General features: G+C 29.1%; 1 pseudogene; it reads right to left on the reverse strand.

Annotated features, from left to right (window-relative positions):
• Positions 1-3,324: 3,324 nt before the first annotated feature.
• LOC145009866 (protein FAR1-RELATED SEQUENCE 5-like) lies at positions 3,325-5,699 on the reverse strand (annotated as a pseudogene).
• Between the last annotated feature and the right edge of the window lie 4,132 nt (positions 5,700-9,831).

Below are 9,831 nucleotides of genomic sequence, written 5' to 3' on the forward strand. Positions count from 1 at the left end.
GATGTAGAAGGTAAAAGATAAAAGGTTAAAAGCCTTTCTTGTTGTCAGCTTTGGTTTTTGCCACTATTAATATATTAATATATTAGCAATTAAAAGGTGTTTTTTTTTTTTGCTTGATTAATGTGTTAGAAAAAATTTAAAAATATCATCAGAACTTCTGATTTTATTCTTTTACATAAATGTATCTATATGAAAGAATGACTTATTTGCTAAATTTATATAATATATATACTTGTAATGTAATTTAATTATTTTATTGATATTTTAAGATTTTGAATTATATTAGGTCTTTTGAATTCTAAATTCTTTGTGTTTATTGTGATTTATGGGTTAATTGTTAATTTCAATATAGATGATTTTGATGTGTTTTTTAGGGTTTTAGTTTTACTAGAGAATAAGTATCCTTTTGGAAACTCATGTAATCTTGATCGATAAAAAGGGACTAATCAATAATATGGATGAATATAATATATGTTAATTGACTTCCAAAACTTATAGATAAGAATTGCAAAATATGATTTTGTTTCTCATTTCTAATAATAGCTTATTAGTAAAAATATAAATTAACTTTTGAAAAATCAAAACAAATATGTATTCGCCTCATTTGGCATCCGGCCCCTCTAGTTATAGTGTATATGTTCCGCCCCTGCTTGAACCTATATATATATATATATATATATATATATATATATATATATATATATATATATATATATATATATATATATATATATATATGGGAAAAGTGAGTATACCTCACAGCAGGACATAAGCTTAGGTACCCGATATATAATACAATGTCGTTTCCTTTATGTTTTTATTTTATAGACATCGAGTTTCTGATTAACCCCACAAACATTGTTTTTGTTTTATTTCTCAGATTCAAAGAGGAACATATTCGTGATCTTCACCCGTCCACGACGATGGTTCCTGGGAATGGGTTCACCAAAAACCCCAAAACAAACCTCGCATCGTCGTCCGTTTCGCAAGCCTTCACCATCGAAATCCGGATATTCTCAGCCACATTTAAAATTCGATTATTGATCAGTATCGAAAATAGAAAGAGCTTCCTGTGGCTTCAAGTTGGTTCGAAGAATCTTTCAATCGGGCCTCACTATTTCAAGAATTTGTGTACTCTTTAACATCCATCGATCTCGCTGCTTGCTTGTCCAACAAATTCATCAATTCCACTCTTTATCCAACCAGATTCGTTCAATTCCACTTTGTATCCAACTAAGATTGTGAATTCAACTCTGATTAATCATGTGACAAATTGAGGCATTTTTTAATTGTATGTTTTTCAATTTGCTCCACCTGCACATCAGGTGAGATTACATTAGATTGATTCCCATTTTTTTTTTTTACTTATTTCATTAGACTGAGATATCTGATCACCAGGTGTTTGATTAAATGCACCAGTGAACTTTTTTCTCAAAATGGCTTAAAAAGCATATGTTGTTATGAGAAAGGGTGTTATCACTCAAAACGTGAATTTACGCTTTGTGCCCTTGGTCCACGTGTAACTTGTTCAGATTCTCCATTTGTATGACTTTTCACAATGGCTTCTTTTATCTTGCACAAGTATTACATGTCACTCCTTCATTATTTTGAACAAGTTTACTACTTTAAAGCAAAAGCACGGACTCCGATTCAGTGTCCAAAAATGAACAAAGTCATACTCCCTGAAAATCAAGTCACATTAGGGAAGAGGTAAGAAGAAACCTGACACTGCCTCAGTCCCACATTGTTCCTCCTTTTTTGTTGGTGTAAAAAAAAGTTGTAATTTTTGTCTAGTCATGTTATCTCATCATCTCACGTCCTGTTCGATTCTTGATATTTTTTTTTTAATTTTTTTTTGTTTCAGGTTTACCAGGAACTACAAAACCAAAATGGAGCGTTATTTCAGAAGATAACCACTCATAAACAATGCAGTAATGCCATTTCAGCAACATTATTTCACAAATATGATATTGGATGACAACCCTAAAGTGATGGTGAAAACTCTCATCAAACTCTTGAAAACAAACTGAATTCAGGGTATTCTGACAATGAAAAGAGCAGTAATGAAGCTGAAGAGGGTACCAAAGATAAGAATTTAAATCTTCTAATTCTATTAGCAGTTGAAATGGGAGCTAAAAATTATGATACTGAAAGGAAGCCAAACTGTAGTTCAAGATTTTATCAAGTTTAACTTTCCTCAACAATGTTACTTTTAGAGATTTGAGTTTACCTTTCATGTTTTTATTTCTAATGTTTTGTTGGTAATATGATTGGTAAAAGTAATGTGTTTGTAATACTACTTTTTTGATTTTTTTTGTTTATGGATATTGATATGTTTCTTAATAAAATTTGAGTTTTTTGTTGACGTTCCTAGTTTCCAGATTTTTAATTCTTTTCCAGATTTCCTATTTGGTTGTATTTAGTCACTGTGTTTTGTACAAGCCTCACTAAACACATTTGTCTATGCAATATGTATCATTCGTTGGTGTGCACAAATAATAGTTCGCTTGTTTAGGCGTAATAGGGACAAAATTGACTTTTTTTTTTTTTTTTTGTTCATGGATACAATTTTATTTTTAACCCATAACAACATCCAACTTTTATTTTTACTTTTATTGTTAACCCATAATGACATCCTACTTTTACTTTTAACCCATAATGGTTGTATATTTTTACTTTTAACCCATAACGACCGAATATTTTCATTTTTAACCCATATTAGCATCCTAATATCACTTTTAACCCATTATGGTTGTATATTTTCACTTTTAACCCATAATGGTTGTATATTTTCACTTTTAACCTATATTAGCATCTTAATATCACTTTTAACCCATTATGGCTGTATAATTTCAATTTTAACCCACAATGGTTGTATGTTTTCACTTTTAACCCATAATGGCCGAATATTTGCATTTTTAACCCATATTAACATCCTAATATCACCATTAACCCATTATGGTTGTATATTTTCATTTTTAAACCATAATGGCTGAATATTTTCATTTTTAACCCATATTAGCATCCTAATACAACTTTTAACCTATTGTGGTTGTATATTTTCACTTTTAACCCGCAATAGCATCATACTTTCGTTGTTTACCAATATTAGCATCACACATTCATTTTTATCCCATAATAACAACCAACAATCAATTTTAAACAGACAAATCAGAACTAATCAACAATTTTCATTCGAAAACATAAAAAATGTTAAGAAACATAAAAAATATCAAGATTATTCATACATCATAAATCAAAAAAGAATGTCAAATATATGAAGAAGCATATGGCTTTTTCTTTTGCTCACAAAAACAACACATCTCATTTTTCTTTCTCATGTATCGATTCATCTGCCTGATACATGAAAAAAAAATAGTTATTATAATTATCATACTTCTAAAATCATGAATAGTAATTATTATTATTATAAGTACCTTTCTTTTTGAACAACTACTAGCGTAATGACCTAATCCTTGACAGTAAGAGCACGTTCGCTTTTTGGGGGCTTCTAAAGGAGACTTTTTTCTACTAGCAACTTTAGGACGCCCTTTTGTAGTAGTTGGACCAAGAGGATCACGGATAGATAACTGTGGCATCATATCTACTTGCGAAATTCCCATACAAGAACCTTGAGATGCATTCTCAAAAGATATAGATTTCTTTCGTACTACTTGATCCTTTAAAAGACTTATCAATAACGTATTAAGTTTCTGTATCTCCGAAGGGGAGTCTCTTGCTTGTTCAATTAGTTTATTAAAATTTGAACGGACACACCATAATGTGAAAGTACTAACTTCATTTTCAGTATTCATATCTCCGAGTCCGATGCTAACATTACTTACCTTGTACCTAGCATTAAGGGTCCACCGAGGTAAAATATAATGATTGGGGAGTGTTTGAACATGCCTCTTCTTCATCACATACAGACTATGCTTGCATAAAATTCCATGTGTCTCATACTTAGCACACGAACATGTGATGCTGACTTGATTCAAATAACAAAAGTAACAATACGCCAATACGTTTTATCAACATCTAGTCGCCCAACTTGATATTTGCTTTCTTCTGTACTTTCGCTTAGTGTCTCGTGAGTTAAATTATTATTAGCTTCTATCCATTCTTTTTTAAAAATATCAAAAATCTTTCAGGTATAACACTCACCTGCTTTTGCTTCAATTGGATGTACTGAGGACAGAACCGGCCTCGAATTCATAGTCTTGAAATCTTCATCTTCTTCGGCCGCCCTTCGTGACACAACTGCTTTGTCATATTGTACTACAAATTCATTCAACATAGTACTTGAGTTAACAAATCCATCAAAAAATGAATTAATACTCTCACTTCGTCCAGTTGTGGACATACCAGCCAAAAAAATATCCTTAAAGTAAGCATTAACCCAATGCATCCGTTGATTATACATGTCACTTATCCAACAATTACTTTCTAGTTTGTATTTGCAACGTATAACTTCCCACGTGGCTTCAAATTCTTCAATGGTTTCACTATTTACCCATTCTCTATATGATTGTTGAAAATCACTATAAAGGGAAACATAAGGGCGGAGGTGTTCCGGTTCATGCTTCTTGATATGCCATTCACAAAAACGATGACGAGTGTTTGGAAAAACTCTTTTTATTGAATTTCCCATAGCTTTGTCTTGATCAGTAATAATTGCTTTTGGATATTTGTTAAACATACATTTGAGGAAATGCTCAAATAACCATTCAAATGTTTTCTCCTTTTCATTTTCTAGTAATGCTCCACCAAAAAGTATAAACTGTCCATGATGATTCACCCCAGTAAAGGGAGCAAAAGGCATCTTGAATTTGTTTGTCATATAAGTGACATCAAAGACAACAACATCTCCAAACTTTGTATAGGCATCTCGTGATCTTCCATCAGCCCAGAAAATGTTTTTAGGACACCCATCATCGCACAAATCCACGACAAAATACTGGTCATTATCAACTAATGTTTTATCTTGAAAATGTTTTATAAGTCCATAAAACTCTTTTCCTTTATGTTGTTTTCGTTGCTCGGATAAGACATCAGCACATTGCTTTAAAGTAACATCGGCTTCATTTGAGGTTTTCATTGCATTAATAGCCTTTTTAACCATACTAGGTTTCAACCCTGATTGTCCAAGTTCAACCATAAGAGATTTACATTCCATGGAACGGTGAAACTTATTATGAGATCGATGCTTCATCACCTTCGTTGGTGTCATGCTCAATTCATGATTATGTGTGTCGTTAAACAAGTCCACTAACCATTTCCTATCCTTCTGTATTGTAATTCGAAGCCTTGCTTCACATCCGATTCTAACATCTCTACGACGTTTTGTCTCATTTTCACTTGAATTGTTTTTTTTTAATCCGTTTGAACCCTTCTTTGTTGCATACATAAATCTTCCGAAAAGGCTCATTTGTTTTCAAGCTTTTAAATATGTCATTTTTACGTATACCAAATCCATGTAAAAACGAATAATCATTATAAAAGTCATATGCATCTTCCGCGGTATCGAAAACCTTTCCCAATATACTTTCATCATTAACTTCATTGTCGTCACTCTCAATGTTCACATCAACATCGTTAATTTTTTCAGATTCACGTGTTGCTTCTACGAAATCATTTGTGTCAATATCTTCAGTTACATGTAGTTCAATAGCGTGATCATTTGCTTCGGTTTCAACCATTATGGCCTACACAAGACCATGGTCCATGTTTCTAAATAAAAGATTAACATCATTTTGTTTACTATTAGTAAAGATTGAATCATTATACTTAAAAATCACAATGAGAACGAAGAATATACAAAAATTAATTACATTGAATATTTACCTTTCAGAAAACACAGAACAACCAACAATGTCCAGCTCTAAAAAAACAACAATGTCCAGCTCTAAAAATACAGCAATGTCTAGCTCTAAAATCTCCGAACAAATAAGACAAAGCAACAAATTTCAAAGTCCGGAAACAGCAATATCCAAGATTAAAATTCTGCGAACATGAAAAACAAAATCCCAAAATTAAAATTCTGAAATCAGTAAACAACAAAGCCTTGGCAATTGTTTTTTTTTTTCAAAAAGCAAATCCTTATTTACTAGGAATCCAATTTCAAGATTTACCGTAAACAGAGTATTTGCAGTTTTTGAAGGAGGTCGATTGCATGAAGCAATTTCTTCAATTCGATTTCTTGAATTAACCCTTTGAAATCCGAATTATGTGAAATTTTGTTTCTTCAATCCCCAAATCGATTAGTAGTTGTATGACAAAATCCCAATTCAATTCTCGAACCTTTTTTGTTTCGTGATTTATTAGGAATCCGATTTCAAGCAGCAAAGTCGTATGGTAATCGTTTTTTGAAAACGATGATGATCACAGCCGCAATCGAAAAGGAAGGAAGATATGATATCTATTTTCATAAAAATAAGGAAACAAATTGGAACGTATCCTTTTTTTTTTCAGGAAATAACATTTTTCTTTTTCATCAAATAAAATAATTAAACAAAACTACGTAGTTTTGACAATTAGGTACCTAAGTTTATGTCCTGCTGTAAGGTATACTCACTTTTCCATATATATATATATATATATATATATATATATATATATATATATATATATATATATATATATATATATATATATATATATATATATATATATATATATATATATATATATATATCTTTTGTCGAGCAATTGAATTTTTATTAAAAAATTATCAAAAAACTAGCGAAATAACAATTTCAGGGAAATAGCAATTAGCGTATTTTGGATCCAATTACTCCAAAAGGCTCATTTGCATAGTAACTGTTTAAATATAAATTTATGTATTATTTATAATCAATAGCAACTCATTTTGTATAAATAAACCGAAACCAATAATTCTAATATATATTTTTTGTTCGTCCTGTAATGGAAGTCTAGTTACTGTACGAAATCTTATAAAATTTGCCTAAATAATACTTTTGTTTATATTTGTCGTTATCTTATTAATTATGCCCACGTGGGCATTAAAACGGGTTGTGTTCCATTCAAATGGTAGGTTGTACAATTTTTTTTTTTTTTTTTTTAATTTTTCTGTTCAAAATTGACAAGGAAAATGGCATGAAGCTTTCCTTAGTCTTTAAAAGATTAAAAGGCGTGGATTGTGCATTTGCGTTTCATTTCATATACAGGCAAGTTGGTTTTCAAATGGTAATCATGGATTAAAAATGTATATTATGGCAAAATGATGTAATGTCACCATAAAATGTAATTGCCATAAATATGTCACAATTTTGATCATAGTTACTATATCTCTTTTAATAATAATAACCAAGATATTACGACAAACGAGTTTCTAGTCTTTTCTCTCATCTAATATGATATACGAAAATTTGACAGTGATTAGTTGTCACCAAGGTCATGCAAATAGTGTTTCAATACATCCAATCCAGAGATGTATAAGGTCCAAGTACCAAAGTTCATTTCTTGAAACACAAGGGTTTTATGAAAGAATATTAAAATCATATTTGATCAAATTAAATATTTGTTAGCCTAACATATGAATTTGAACACAGGATCTTTAAAGGATCATGACAAAGTCTTACATTAATTTTTGTTTGATTATGTTTTTTTGTCTCTCTTTCCTTTTTGTATAACTAAAAGAGAGGGGATTTATATTGACAAGAATTATGAAAAGGCTAACTCAATCTAAAACAACCCCACCATGGATTCCAGCCATCCAAATCCAATATCAAACAGATTGAGGATAATGGAATATTGACCACCCCACTTTCTTGGAATATTACATATTGACCCCTCTAACTACCTGGTCAAACCGTATAAATATTTTTTTAATACATTTAAACCGAATAAATGTGTTTTTTTTTCATTTAAAAACCATAGTTTTGTATAAATACATTTTTTTTTTACACTCAAACCATATTTTTATATATAAATATGTATTAGTTATATAAAAATTGTATTTTATATTAAATATGCAACTTTAAAATGTGTTTAGAGGTTTGGAGGCGTGTAATCGATCAAAACTCAGATATTAAGTTTGCAACCCATCAAATTTTTACATCTTATTAGAATCTTATGGTTAGTGTGATTCTCATGATATAACTAATGCTTTGAATGTTTGAAAAAAAAAACACATTGTATTTAAATAAAAATGTGGGTTTTAAACGAAAAAAATATGTTCATACGTTTTAAAATGTAATAAAAAAATATATTTATACGGTTTCAAATAGAAAATAGACAAATTGAACAAATTTTGATAAAAGATGTTCGATTGGAACAAAAAAAAAAACATAGTATTAAAATTGAAATAAAAAATTAAACTTAGTGTCAAAATCGAAAAAAACTAAAAACTTAGTGTTTTTTATGGGAAAAAAAAAATCAATTTCGACACGTCATCATATCATGTCAGCATGCCACGTCATTAAAACTGACACGTCATCATACCACATCAGTATGTAACCTGGTTAACCGGTCAAGTGGTCAGAATTGTAACAAATTGGAAAACACAGTATCAAAATTGACAAAAAAAAACACACACACAGTATCAAAATCGAATTTCTATATAAAAAGAATGTTTTTTGTGATCCAACTTGTAAGGGGCTATATGGTAAATCCAGAGTTATAAATTAAAAGAAAGAAAAAAGAATTAGTTATACAATGATTTACTATGAACAAATTCCAGATGCAACAATAAGCATGCGTGCCGAAACATTTGACTAACTTTCTTTCCTACACAATTCATGTGCACGAGAACAGCAGATTTCCCATGGCGTGCAACCAAAGAAAAGGAAAGGAGCAAAAATAAAAATAAAATCACAGTTTGCATGCTAATTAAATACAAATATTGCAAAAGAAAAGAATTTCTTACACAAATTTCTAGCAATTGAATTAGCATCATCATGATTTATTTGACTGAACGACCGTCCATCTAATAGGAAAGAGTGTTCAATTTTTATCTTGATTGTTATGTTATTCTTCACAAAAATATTCAAATTTTGAGAAACGTACGTGTATTATGGGTTCAAGAAAGTTATTAAGAAAATAATAAATTGTATCGACACCAAATCAAATGATTAATAAAATATTGTAAAAAGGTATCAAACGTAAATCCTTATAAATTTATCAGTCAAATTCTAGAAAAAAAACAATAGTATCATATTTTCGTAATATAATAATTTATTTGTAATTAATAAGACTCAAATATAACAATAACAATATAGCTATAAATGGTTTATTATTGATCAATTGTTTAAAGTAAACAATAAATTGAAACAGTGCATACATAACTAATAGGGTCCGTCTTAGTAATTATATATATATATATATATATATATATATATATATATATATATATATATATATATATATATATATATATATATATATATATATATATATATATATATATACTATAATAAATGAAAGTTTTTTTTGCCACGTGTCCTCTTCTTATTCATTTGGACACATGACATTTTCTAGAATTTTTAAATTTTCTATTTTCCACTTGTCATTTTATTGTATTTTTCATTTTATTAAATTAAAATTCCACATTTAATGTATAAGGTAATATATATATATATATATGTAAAGTATTTATTAGAAAAAGTTTATATACGTAATGTATATCTCATTAATTTTAATAATTCAAAATTTTCTCATTTTTCTTATAAATTCAAATTTTTCAAATTGTTAAAATTTTATATTTATTTTTTTAATTAAACCCATGTAATACATGGGTTTCACACCTAGTATATATATATATATATATATATATATATATATATATATATATATATATATATATATATATAT

This window comes from Lactuca saligna, chromosome 8, assembly GCF_052625555.1.
Source record: "Lactuca saligna cultivar CGN05327 chromosome 8, ASM5262555v1, whole genome shotgun sequence".
Taxonomy (NCBI): domain Eukaryota; kingdom Viridiplantae; phylum Streptophyta; class Magnoliopsida; order Asterales; family Asteraceae; genus Lactuca; species Lactuca saligna.